The sequence below is a fragment of the Lonchura striata genome, chromosome 1 (assembly GCF_046129695.1).
Source record: "Lonchura striata isolate bLonStr1 chromosome 1, bLonStr1.mat, whole genome shotgun sequence".
In the NCBI taxonomy this organism is placed as follows: domain Eukaryota; kingdom Metazoa; phylum Chordata; class Aves; order Passeriformes; family Estrildidae; genus Lonchura; species Lonchura striata.
Window position 1 is genome coordinate 69,362,338 of NC_134603.1, and position 13,567 is coordinate 69,375,904.

Genomic DNA, 13,567 nt, shown 5'->3' on the forward strand with positions numbered 1-13,567 from the left:
TATGGTAAATCTATGAATAGGAAACCATGCCTTGATTTTTTTTTCTTTACTCTAGAATGAGCAGAAGTAAGAATTGTCACTCTCTGGAAAATAAGAGATCTTATGTATAGATATGAGAATTTGCACTAAAGCATCTATTTGTTATCCATTTGTAAATCAATAAACTTTTATAATGACTTATCTAAAAGAGCAATGTTTTAGAAATGTTTCTGAAATAAAACCCTAAAATTATGGCCTGTTTTGGTTTGGCAGGGAAAAAATATTTTTTAATTTTTCATTGTTTAATTTTACCCATGAATCAAATTTGTCACTAGCATAAGAAATGTGCATGGCTTCATTGTCTTCAATGCAGTCACATCTCTTTAGGTTTTCAGCTAATTTAAGAGCCTGAAGTTAGAAATAAAAAGCTGGGTGGGCACTTGACTGAAGGAATCTTGCTCTCAAGTGCTGAATCTGTCTCACTCTTATTTACAGCAGGAAAGGGATTAGCACCAAGGTGATAGTAGATAATTCTTCTATTTAGGAATACAAATAGCTTCAAAGTTTGGCCCCTTATTACAAGAGCTACGAAATAGATAAAATTCCTTTCAAAATAGATACAATAATTTCTTCAAGGCTGTTCTGATAAGGAACTCTAACCTGTATGCTTTCCTCTTCAGACTATGAATACCAGATTGAGAGATGAAGCTACTACAATCCTTTGGAAAAAGAATCAAAATATTGCAATTTTAAATTACATTATAATCAACACACAACCCTTCTGAAAGGTTATGTTGATTTTGTTTTAAGTAATGCAGCATCTATGTGGCCATGATCACACAAACATTTTGGATTAAATTTAGACAGCATTTTCCCCGAAGAAAATTTACATGTCGTGAATTTCCCTCCTTGCAACTTTCTATACAATGTAACTTATCCTATGTCTTAATAATATACCAAAATACACGCCATGAATCACTGGAGGTACTGTTCCATTTATACCTAATGTAAATTATGCCCAGAAGTGGATTTAGGACCTTTTAGAATTCCAGGTGTAAATAGAAAGAAGTCATTTAAGGTCAAGATTTTCTAATCTTACAGAATACAGTAAATTAATTATTGGCAAATCCTGGTTTATTATTTTGTCTCCCAGCAAATTCAACAGTAAACCTTCTTGTCAAGAAAATGAATGCGTAGCATTTATATAAGCCTTCATCAATTGATATAAAGCATGTGTAAGCATGTCAGTCCTTCTACAACGCTGTTCTCTTAGGATATTAAAAGATCCCAAGATTGGGCCATTGATGTGATTCAATGGAATGACCTAATCCAATGCCAAAGACTAGCTATCCTTTTTCTCTTCTGTGTTTCCCGAGCTCCATATGTATTGACTTCTCTGGGACTTCTCTGAGCACAATGGAACCTCCTGGTAAGGAAAAGAAATCACAAATGCTGGTATTTGTGGAGCCACTTTGGCCTTACACCAGCACACCTACCCAAAGCTGTCCTTCCATCTACAGGGATGGCGCTGTGAGGACTCCACAAACCTACACTACATCCAGATGCATGTTTCCTGACAATTTTTAGGTGTAGCCATGCTGAGCAGACAGAAAGGTGCCTGAAGAACATTTCTGCCTTGAGTGTGGCCCACAGGGGCAGGTACACTTCCATGAAACCTCAAAGCAGAAAATAAGTGCTTCATGAAGACTTGAGGGGAGGGGAAATAAACTTTATACAAGGGAGCTGGTGCTCTTCAGGTGCTCTTGCAAATACAAAAAGTGAGGGGAACATGCATTCCTCAGTGGTGACAACACTGGGTTGAGTGTGAAAGACAAGCAAAGAGGAGAACCCCAGCTTTTCTTCCACAGGCACCTTGGGGAAAGACCAGACTGTGCAACCCCCATTTCTATAAGCAGCCCCATGGAAGGAAAGGGACCACTCACACTGGTCACTGGAGCAGCTGGTTCTGATGGAGCGCTGGTGTGTGAGCACACCTCATGTCTGTGGCCTCTGACATGTGTCATGGGCTCCTCACCACACAGGCTTCACCTTTAGCAAACTAAAACTCCAAACCAACAACCAAAACTATAAAACCCCAATCCATTTTAAAACCTAAATTAAAGTGAAGGTCCTACAATGGATCCTAGATTCAACCACCCAAGGCACATAGAGATAATTTTAATAAATAAATTAATAAAGGAAAAGGAGTTGCAGCCCAAAAAACCACAGAAAACTCCTATAGCCCTTAACATATCTGACAGGAGAATTTGCACATTAAAAACATGTCAGGAGTGGTACCATCATATATGTCTCATCAATCCTTTGGGGTTTAAGCTGGGAGTTGCATCTACCTGCAGAACAATAGTACAGTTGCATTTCTAATTGCATCAGAGGGTCTCAACCTAATGGCACCAAACCTCTTGTATCTATGGAAGTCATGGAACATAGGGCAACAACAAAGAGAAGAGGTGAATAAAGACAACTTTGTAAAAAGATTTAATGTTTGGCTTCATTTTAAACCAAAGAGCTAGTATATATATATATATATATATATATATATATATGTAAACAGGCTTGCAACTTCATATACAAATGTGCTAAATATGGTTACACATGCAAGAGGAAGACTGTTAAACATGGAAAGAAGGTAATCAGTATTGTATAACCAATCTTCAAATACTTGAAGAAAACTGCTAGAATTCTACAAACTCATTTTAATTAAAAGCATTCAATATCTCAGCAAGCAGCTGATAATTAGCTTTATTATTGTAATTTAATATTCTACACTTCACAATCTCTGTGAATGACTCTACTTTAAAACCATTTTAATTCTATTTTTAATTTCCGCCTCATCACACAGCTCAATGTAAATAATAACTACCAAGGTGAGGGGTGGTCCTTTCTGAGAACTGAGAGTCATAATGAGCACTTCAATGTCCTTCTGTTATTGTTCAAAGAGTAAAACAAATACCTCCAGGTCTTTTAAAGGACTGCATTAAAACAGAAAAAAGGTTAAAACTAAGTGGATCAATTTTTTTCCCTCTGCACTAATTCTGTATTCAGCATTTTCTACATAGTCAAGGGAGATGTTTAGTTTATTCAGTCATTTCTCTATTCTTACCTAGTGTAAATGCTGGTTAACTACACGAATTGACAATACAATTATGAGCATACAGTGAAATTTCAATGGAGAGCTCCTGCCTGCAAAATGAAGGAAGCACTGTAATTCAACACACAAGATTAAGAAAAGAACTCTGCTAACAGTGCAGATGTGAAACATTTAAATGTCTGGCACATGTAAAACTAATTTCTGTGTAAGGGAACAATTGTGAAGGTGCAAAAAAAGTTGTCTCAAAGATCCTACATAATCCTCAGTTCTTTGGGAATTCTCTTTTCAAATCACTGACAACTGATAAAAAGTGCATCTTGTATCATATATGTGTTTTCCATATGTGCTCCTCCTAGCATTTTCTCTGCTTGAGCTATATTCATGTAACAATTCATTGGTAAAGGAGATAATAAAAAATCCATTATTTTATTGACTTTGTGTGCAAATTACCGGACTTGATACCATTGCAAATATGAAAAAAGTTCTTCCTTCAAGTTTTTGAATTGCAACCAGAGTAATTATAAATTTTTTCCACAATATGAGAAAAATATGAAGGCAATTTTCCTAATTAAGGGCAAGTTTTATTAACTCATTAAACCCTGTCACCTTTATTCACTAAAAATCAAGCAGAAAAGTGGAATAAATCCACCAGGACAAAGAAAATGCACACACTTCCATCTTATAAACAAACTGACTATAAAAGGTGAAAGGTGCAAATTAAGGCACTCAATCTAAGAACACAGCATGTTCTCAAGTGGCCAAATAGAGCTCTTGGATATTCTACCAGAGCTCTCACTCAAGGGAAGGTAAACAGCAGACGAAGAACTGTGCTTTTTGTATATATCTATTTATCTGATTTAAAAAGCGTAGGATGTCTTTACCACAGTGTATCTAAATATGCAATAGAGAGAACACAAAAGCACCTCTTTATGTTGAGAATTGCTATTGCCGGGTATACTCTACAATGTATCAGTAGTCAATTTGTCCGAATTATAGGTTTCAGTATGCTTCATGATCAGTGTGCTTCATGATCACCGAGTTGCTTCCTAATTTCCCTTCCAACTGTTCAGGCTGTTACAGATTATTAAAGGACATTACCAACCTGAATAAGCATATTAGTGATTGGTGTGATTTTTTTTTTTACCTTTAAATAAACCTAAAAAGAATTCCTAAAATTAAAGCAAATTAGCAAATTCCCCCACACTACATATTTTAGTTAACTCACTCTGCTTTTGAAAATATTCTGAGTCCAATCCATTATAGTCAATTCCAGTTTTATACTGCAATTGCTGTACTGTTCTCAGTGAGTCGAAACAAGCAGAAAAATGAAGCAATTCAGTGGGGAATCTGATCTCTCTTACAGAGCAAGTTTCTCTTTCACTGAGAGAGCTAGAACAAGTGGGATCAGAAGAAGAAATGTAAATCTTTCACATGAAATAAGCAAGATAAGCAAGAGAGGTGGACAGTTCCCATGGCTTAAAAAATATGATGATTTCAATGTGACTGCTCATCCAAACCTGCAGTCTGAATGGCCTTTGGAAGCATTTACACAGGAAGCATGATAGTGCCATGCAGTTCCCAATCCTGCATGGTTCTATCCCCCCAAGAATTTGCAATGGTACAAACAAAGCTGAGAACATGCATGTATCTTTTCAGAACTAAGACCTACTTTTGCAGCCACCACAGTGTTGGTGGCAAACTGCTTAGTGCAAAAAAACCATGCTCTCTTCCTGTTCACCACCTTAAAGCATGGAGGAAGCTATGTTCTGAAGGAGAAGGGTGAGGCAGAAGTTGTTGGGTTTTTAATAAAGATGCATTGCAACATACCTTAAGGGGTAAACATAATTCTGTTTAAATTTAGGGAGCAAACAAAGTTTTTGTTGAGTTGTAGTTAGGTTTATATATAGACTGTTAAAGGGACAACAAGCCACAGTTGACCTTGGAAGAAGGGAGTTTTCCAGATGAAGTCAGTCCACTTTGTTGGATAGCCATTGCAGAGAGAAAACTCCTGCAGCTACTTTGGATGAGTGGAAGTTATTTAAAGTAACCACCTGTTTAAAAAAATGCCATAAAGCTGACAAGACTGAGGTTGTCTGCCTTGCCTTACATGGCATTCACACGCATTTCTAAATGCTTTTCCACACCAGTGTCAGGTGGGGGGAGCAAAAATAATCTTTGGATTACAGAAATAATACCAGTGAAGAATAGGTCTTTCCTCTTTTGACTCTTGCATTGAGTTGCAAGCATTTAAAAAGGCTTCCCAAAGAATTATAGCCCCAGAAAACACTGATGAGAGTCCTTATCTTCCACTTCTCAACTGGTATAATGTATTCCCAGTGTTCTTTCTTTCTGAGTAATTTTATACTTGCTAAAAAAGTGGTGTTTGTAACTTGGGAGGGGAATTCCGGGGGAGCCAGCGCAGCATCCTGCTTTACTCTCATAAGGATGACAACATTTTCCAAAGATTCCATTATTGCTACACTAAATTCTACTATTTTATTATGATTTTTTTTGTCTAATTTTATTACATTTAATAATAGTAGAAAGTAATGACTGATCAAAATGTAATGAAGTACATATGTGAATCTTGACCAAAAAACAAAAATTACTATGGATCCAGCTTTTCTTGCACATAAAACAGGAGAAAAAAAATCCCATAAGCCTTCAGTGGAAGTTTTTCCTGACAAAGAGCCACACAATTAGGCTGTGATCCATAACTTTCGATATCTTCTGGACTTTTTAAGAGGACATTGCCAAAAATGATCTGCCAGGACAGCATACGATTCATTATACCCTCACTTTTTGTTGCTGAAATACAGACTGGACCCATTTCCTTGTTTTCTGCAAAATTGTGGTGTTAGTATAAGTACCTTAGCTCAAATAAAATATGGCTGGAAATGTTTTTGGCTTCATTTTTGAGTTATCCAATTTTAATGATGAGAAAGAAATTTTGCATTGTTGTAAAACTCCGTGGATTGGTTATCCAGTTACATTTCTGCATTGCTATGCAGTGGAAGCAGCAAGCAGACTAGGTTTTTGGTATTAAGATCCACAGGGGATAGGAAAACTGCTACAAGTAATGCTGAGATGGAGGTTGTTGCATTTTTTAATGGTACGCTGAATGCAACACAAATGACAAAAGTGTTGTTCACGGGGGGAGTACCGGCAGCTGGGAGCTAGGGTGGAAAGTCTGATGCATATGACAAGCTTGTCTCTGTAATGCAACTCAGGAGTATGGGACCTACTGAAAACACACCAAGGCACTTTTCTCACTTGTAGATAAGTAGCCACCCTGAGAAATACTCAGCTGGAATAAAGGATGCACGTAGGATCGGTATCTAAGTTTCTCCAGTTACTGGGAGCATGAAGTCCTCTGCCCTGTCTTCCCATCATTACATTGGCCCAGAGATATTAGTGATTCCTCTTCAAATACTATGGTCCATCACTCCTTCCTGACTGAATCAGGACAGTCAATAAAATTTCATATTATGCTTCCTGTCATTTTCCCTGGAAGCCATACCCAGTAGGTAGAAGACTCTTGCAAGGATCAGTGCATTCGGTTTGAAATCCTGGATGCTGGGGATGTCCAGCATTGGGCTTCCACTGACTTTAGTCTCATCAGTCTTCGCACTCAGTGGGTAAACCTGATTTCTCCTTGGCTTTTTATCTTAAATTTACCATCTAATTAGGGATATACTTTCTATTTATATTTTTTCATAAACTTGCAGTATATCATGTTCTGATTTTCACCTACGTTACCCAAAAAAAAAAAAAAACAAACCAAAAAAACCCCCAAACAAACAAACAAAGAAAAATAAGAAAAAGAGCACATGGGTAGTCACCAATACTAAGATTTGTGAGAAAATCTTTAAGGCTGGAAGCAAGTCTGGGATAACAAAACCATGAACTATGTAAAGTGCAGAGCTCTGCAGTATTTCGGACACTTCCCCCCCTGCAGTTCTGCTACAGACAGCTATCATAAGGACATGAACTGTTTTAAGAATCCTTGGTCTTGCACACAGACTGTACTTGGTTTCTCATGTCTTCAGGCTTCAGTTTCAAAGGCTTTGACAAAGAAGTAAGGCATACAGCCATGTAACTAAAACTTGGTAAAGTTTTGCTAAGGATTGAGGGGGTGGGGACAAAAGGCTCTCTAAGTAGTATAACTTGTGGTTTTTATTGAGTTTCTTGACCAACATGAATTAAAATCAAAGCAGACCATGCCAATGTTAGAAAGAAGTCTATGCATGGGAGCAAGGAAACCTTTTAGAAAAGAGACACAGTATCAACTACTGTATCAACTGTTATATTAACCATGAACGGGGAATTTTCATGGTAACATGGTCAAATCCATTCGCATGATTCGGACTTATATTTTCCCTCAGTAACAAAGAGAACAAAGAATAAACAAAGTTAAGTAAATGCAAAAATTTTGTTTGGAAAATTCAGAAGCTAAAGGCATTGCATCTTTCATTTTTTATTTCACTAAGGCTTCAAACACCTTAAACTATGCAATTCACTAGCAAGGTGAGAGAGCAGTGCCACAAGCCACTCTGAACATGCCCCTGCTTAGCTGATTCAGATAAAATATTTCCAAGTATTTGAAAAGAATTTTAGTACTTACTTCCAAATACAACATATCAATATGCTTTTTCTTTACATTTCAATGATCATTTATAATGTTTAACAGCGAGTCATACTCCACGGCACTGCAGAGTGTGTGTGAGTTACAACTGATGTGAGCAGTCAACTGAAACTAACAAAGCCTGTCTTTTAAAGGATTTGGACCTTACAATGCATTACAGCTTCGAATTTTAAAACTAAACTATTAAAGTCTAGAAAATGGGGTTATTAATATGAATGCACAAAATATAACCAGGATTATATTCCTGGTTTATTTAATTTGGGTAAAGTTTGGACATCTGGACAGTAAATGCATATCAATGTAACCTTGGTAGCATCCAGATATTGGAAAGAAAAATACATAGTCAAGAAGCTCTAAATCGTAACTTCTAACCTCCACACAAAGTCCTCGAAACAACTTCTTACATTAAAATTTAGTGAAAGGAAAAAAAAAAAAAAAAAGAAAAAGTAAAGTAAAAAGAAAGAAAAAAAAAAGGAAAAAGAAATAACATTATATTCCTCTACAACAATTTCAATACTTAAAGCTACTGGCCATACAGGTCTAAAAATTCTTGCATCCCACAAAACATCACTTTTTGAGGTAATTTGCAATCATACACTACACAATTTTCAGATACGGTATTATTAACTTTTAAAAATTTTGGAAGCAGAATGCTTTGCACAATGTCTGGCAGTGTTACCATACCTTCTAAACCAAGGTAGAAAAGCAATCCAAGAAGTAATCAGGTTTCTTGAAGCACAAAATTAAAAGTTTCCTTAGAATTGACTGCTGCAGTGGGAACTCATTTCTTCACACACACAGTTTCTAACTAAGCGCATCTTCTTTAGCAACGACAGCAGAGCGAAACTGTCCCTTCACCAAGAGGGCAACTTTGCGGAGCAGGGTGAGAAAAACCCTCCAGCTGTAACAGGCTGTATGGCAAGGAAGAAAACTTCTGGTGCCACCGCTATTCGGAAGTCAGCAACTTCTCTAATGCCGTTCCCCTCAAGAGCATTGGGGCTGCTAATTTTACAATTTCCTAATAGTTTTTGTGACCTCCGTACCTGCCTCCCCTCTGCAAACTACAGACGCAAGAACTCGGAACGCGGGCTTTGACTGAACCTAAGTGCTGCAGCTGACTCGAGAACACAGACCAATCCGCATTTGAATCAATGAATACCCCTTCTCGGGCAGCTCCTCATGACTACTGATCTCTGAAATTTTAAGGAAGCACTCTAAAACGCCTGGATTACACCCGAGTTGTATGTTCGGCTCAATGTCCTCAATTAAAAAATAAATAAATAAATAAAAAAGCGTGTGGGACGGGGAGAAGGGGAAGAAAGGGATGGGATGGGTTTGGATGGGATGGGACGACCGGGCTCCGCAGCCTCCCACTTAACGCGCCCGGCAACTTCTCCACGGCAGCACCGGCTCCGCGCGGCCCCTCCGCACCCGCGCACCGCAGCTCGCCCCGGTGGCTGGAGCTGGTGCCCGCCCGGGACCCCTTGCCCCGAGGTACCTGCTATGCCGGGGCCGGGGCGGGTGACAGCTGCGGCGGCGGCTGGCGCCGCTCCATGTGCCGGCGCTGCCCCGAGGGCGGTGGCTTCGCGCCCGGTCCCTCCCTCGCCGCTCCCGCTCTCCTCCCGCCCTCTGCCCTGCGCGGCCGCCGCCCGCTCCGCACCCGCGCCCGCCCCCGCCCCACCGGTGCTTGGGACGGCGGCGGGCGAGCGGCGGCCCTCGGGACAGGGGACATTTGCCTGCTTTACCTGTTAGCGGGGTGCCCCGTCGGCTGCGCACAGCTGGAAGCGCGGGAGAGGGGCCGGGCTCCGCGCCGCCCCAAGGACGCTCCCGGGGCCGGACTCGTGCGGTGCCGGGACTCGGGTGTCCCCGCACGGCAGGCTGCTACCAGGCACAGCGATACGGCCGAGAGTCACAGGCCGTCAGCTGCAGAAATTCACCTCCCGAGCTAAGGGGTCAGATCATCCTTCTTTACTTCAACTTAGTCTTTCGCAACCCGTGAAAAACGCGTCCCGCGCTTTTTGTGAACTTGAATTCTGGTTCGCCGGACCAGAACTTAAGCAACTTACTTAAAATCGGTGGCAGAGAGAGTAGCTGAAATCCAGACCTTACTCTTCAGTCCGAAGGGCACGGCAAACCTGATGGAAATTATTCATGCTTAAGAATTAAGCACATTTACGCTCTGTGGAGGATGAGGATCTCATTTTTTGCTGTGCTTCAGTTCCTCATCCTCAAGACGTGGATAACAAATACTTCCTTTCTCACATCCTACCTTTATCTTTGCTCTCATATGACAAAAGTCTAGGCATAGCTTTATGCCTTTGTATAATCTCATGGATTAAAAAAAAAAAAAAAAAAAAAAAAAAAAGCTAAGCAAGTAGTCATTGGCATCAGAAAAATGGATGGAAAGACCAGGAGCTTAGAATGCAAGCTTTTTGAAACAGAAACTGTTTACTACTTCCTAAAAGTTTGTACTATAGAACAAAGATCTCTGAGGGTAAGTTGGACTTTTTTTTTAGAACAAAAATGGTAAGACTGTACCTGGGGATTTATTTCAGGAACTCCTTCCCTTGGAGAAGCTCTGCAGATGTGACTTCTTTATGCTTCACAAACTGGGATAGTATCTGGGTATGTGTGAGATGAGCCACTAGTGAGATCTGATGCTTCTCAATTTTTTTATTTTTCATACTTCATCTTTAAAGACATGCAGAACCCTCCTTTTATTATATCTTATAAGTAGACTTTATGGATCTGATAGGGTTGAAACTCAGAGGCAAATTCCCATACTTATTCCAGAAGAACCCCATGTCTTCTAGCAGGTTTGCATACAGGGAATCAAGAGCATTTGATGAGTAGAACACCTGGCACTCCCAGGCAGTAAAAAGAAAGAAAGGGATTTACAAAAGATCCACCAAAAGGTTCCACCATGTGCCTTGCAGTTAGTACCTTTCTCCAGCAAATCACAAAGAGCTCATCCTCAGCAGGACGGGGAATACAGGCAGGAAGAGCTTCACCAGCCACTTTCAAAAGCAGAAGCTGGTTAACTCAAGGGAACTCAGCAACTTTCCACAGATATGTGTGTTTGTATATTTCAAAGTAAAAGGACTGACACTCCACTGGGGAATGGCTCTTTCAGGAGCTGTTTGCTGCTCCCCTCTGCTCCAGCCGCCACAGGGCCCATGTGCTCCAGCACACCAAGGGGGAACTGATTTGGCATATATTTTTAAAGGCAGATTTTACACTGCACAAGCCTGGTCCCATTAAATACCCCTTAAAATAAAGTTTTAAGGTCAAAATTGAATTGTTAGACATGTGTGACCTAAGCCTGTTAAGGTCAAATCTTGTGAGATATGATCTTCTGTTATTCTCTGTATTTAGGTTTGTTAACTGCTCATAGGAGCTCTCTATACTCAGTAGATGCTGTGAAAAATCCTTTTACCACTGGCACCCTGGAGAGTGACCAGCAGCACAGTCACGGCAGCACTGAGCTCACTGGTGTCAGGCTGTTCTCAGGTACAGCAAGCTCCTTGCTGGGAGAGCAGCAGTGGCCAGTGTGAAGAGATGTTCAGTGTCCCAGTGATGTACCCCAAGTCCAGGGCTGCTTCAAACAGATCTGTTAAGGGATAGTTGCAGATACACACTCAGGTACTTCCCTGAGGAGTCAGATTCTACAATCTTTCTCTTGTTCTCTTGCGGTATTTCCAGTGACATTACTGGGAATTCAGGATGAGCCAAAGTGGGCTGTAAAGGGAGAGCAATGTAGAGGAAAAAAAAAAGAAACCAAAACAAACAAAAAAACCACCACAAAAAGAACCAAAACAAGAGTGGCCTTAGTAACATTTAATTCACTGCCAGCTAAATCTTATGGCAGATGATATCTGCCAAAGAGGCTTTTCCATTGCTAGATTTATTGTGGGAAGCATCTAACAAGATTGCACAATGAATGGTTTCTTTCAGATTTATTTTTAAATACAAATAGTAATTTGTATTGCAGGACCTACTACGTTTCTACTGCTGTGTATTACCACTTCTCATGTATTGCTTTCCAGCAGCATTCTTACCAACATGAATCCTCAAAATGGACAGCATGCCACATTCATGCTGCTTCAGGCCATTACTGGGCAGGTGCTGATGATTAAATATAAAAGTACAACAGAAAATATTTGCAAATTGAGGATCAATAAGAAAGCGTTAAGCACCAAGCATGCATATTAGGTGCAACAGCTGGAGTGTGCCAGGCAGGTGTTTCTCTTGGCTTTCTGTCACAAAACTTTTATTTTAGTTCTAATAATTCAGAGGGTTTGCTTGTGGGATCCTGAACTGGTTGGGTTAAAAGTTCTCATTCAGTTTGGAATACAGAAGTTCTGATCAATATGAGAGTGGCGAAGATTTATCAGAAGCGTTATGAATTTCAGAGGTACAAAAGGGTAATGGATGTTGTATTCTACAGCCAGAAGTCTCCCATGAACCATGCTTTCTACTATAATGCTAAGTGTGACCAGCTCATTTCACAATCTTTATCATAGCTACTTCCCTCACCCTGAGAAATCCCCCACTGGACTATTTTCCTCTCAGATGGCTCTTCATTGTTTGGAGTGCCAGAAATGCTTAAAAATATCATGGATCTCACACTAAATAGTTGATTGGCAGGTATTTGAATATTACTTAGGAAATACAGATCACACCTTCAAATGCACATAATGTCTAACATTTAATAGACTTTTGTTTAGAATCTTTGATATATTATACTGTAGTCTCAGAGTTTTAGCTTTAGAAAAGAACTGTCACCTCTCAGCTAAGCTCTAATGCTTTTACCTCAAAAGCACCTCAAAATTCCATATACTCCTCTCCTTACACATCGCAGGAAATACCACCTGTGCTATGGACATATAAATAAAAAACATCCCCACCAAGATCTTCTCTCTTTCCCATCAATCTGTTAATATAATTTTCCTCTCTGCCTTGCTGAGCTGACTCCTCAGACACTGCTACAACATACTCACTCACCTTGTTCCCAGTTTATGCTGGCTTCCCACTGTCCTTTACTTGATCTCTCCCATAATTCAAGTATCTCATTTATGTATAAGCATTTCAGCTTTTTTCCCACATCTTTCACCAACTGACCTCCCTGAACTCAACTACAAGTCCCTTTCTCTCTATAGGCTGTGTATTTTTCTACTAATTTCTACCATACTACTGTTTGGTCACCTGTTTAAGATTTGAAAGCCCCTCTTGTATGGTTTTCTGTACCTCAGCCTCTCCACTCTTTCTTTGTGAGCTGCTTGCTGAGAGGCCAGAGAATCTCTTAGTGCCTTACAGACATGCTGTAACAATGCAAGGAAACATGGATGACATGATCAGCTATGTAAGATTTTAATCTGTATGTAGGTGAAAGAAGAGAATAACAGCTTGTCATCAGTGGTTTTTAACGTCTGTTAAAAAACAGAAGTTAACTTTTGTTAACTTCTTTCCTTTTTAGGAATAGTGCATGAATAAAGAGGGGGTTTGTTTGCAGATTTTTTGTTTGTTTTCTTGTTTTCTTTTTTTTATGTAGAAGAATGCTTTGTAGTAAGGAGATGTAATAGGCTGAATATGACTACAGACACTTCTGGCAGCAAGGAGAGGTGCATATTTTATGACTGTTGACTGACTGATGTGTAACCATGAAGTTACACATCAAGCATCAACCAAGAAGAATCACATTTGCTGTTCAGCCAGGAGAATCTCAAGTTTTCACATACTTACAATTTTAGTTTAATCTAAAACACTGGTTATGGGTGTGCATATGCAGACATATGTACACATCCATGTACAAAACACTTAGGAAGGGGCATATC

The 13,567-nt window shown here is 39.7% G+C and overlaps 1 protein-coding gene across 2 annotated transcripts in view; it reads right to left on the reverse strand.

Annotated features, from left to right (window-relative positions):
• IKZF1 (IKAROS family zinc finger 1) overlaps window positions 1-9,291 on the reverse strand; it is a 65,975-nt gene extending 56,684 nt beyond the window's left edge. For both annotated transcript variants that reach the window (XM_031503981.2, XM_077785128.1), the window contains exon 1: window positions 9,232-9,291. The gene's annotated coding sequence lies outside the window, so the exon portion shown is untranslated. The remainder of the gene's footprint in view (window positions 1-9,231) is intronic.
• Between the last annotated feature and the right edge of the window lie 4,276 nt (window positions 9,292-13,567).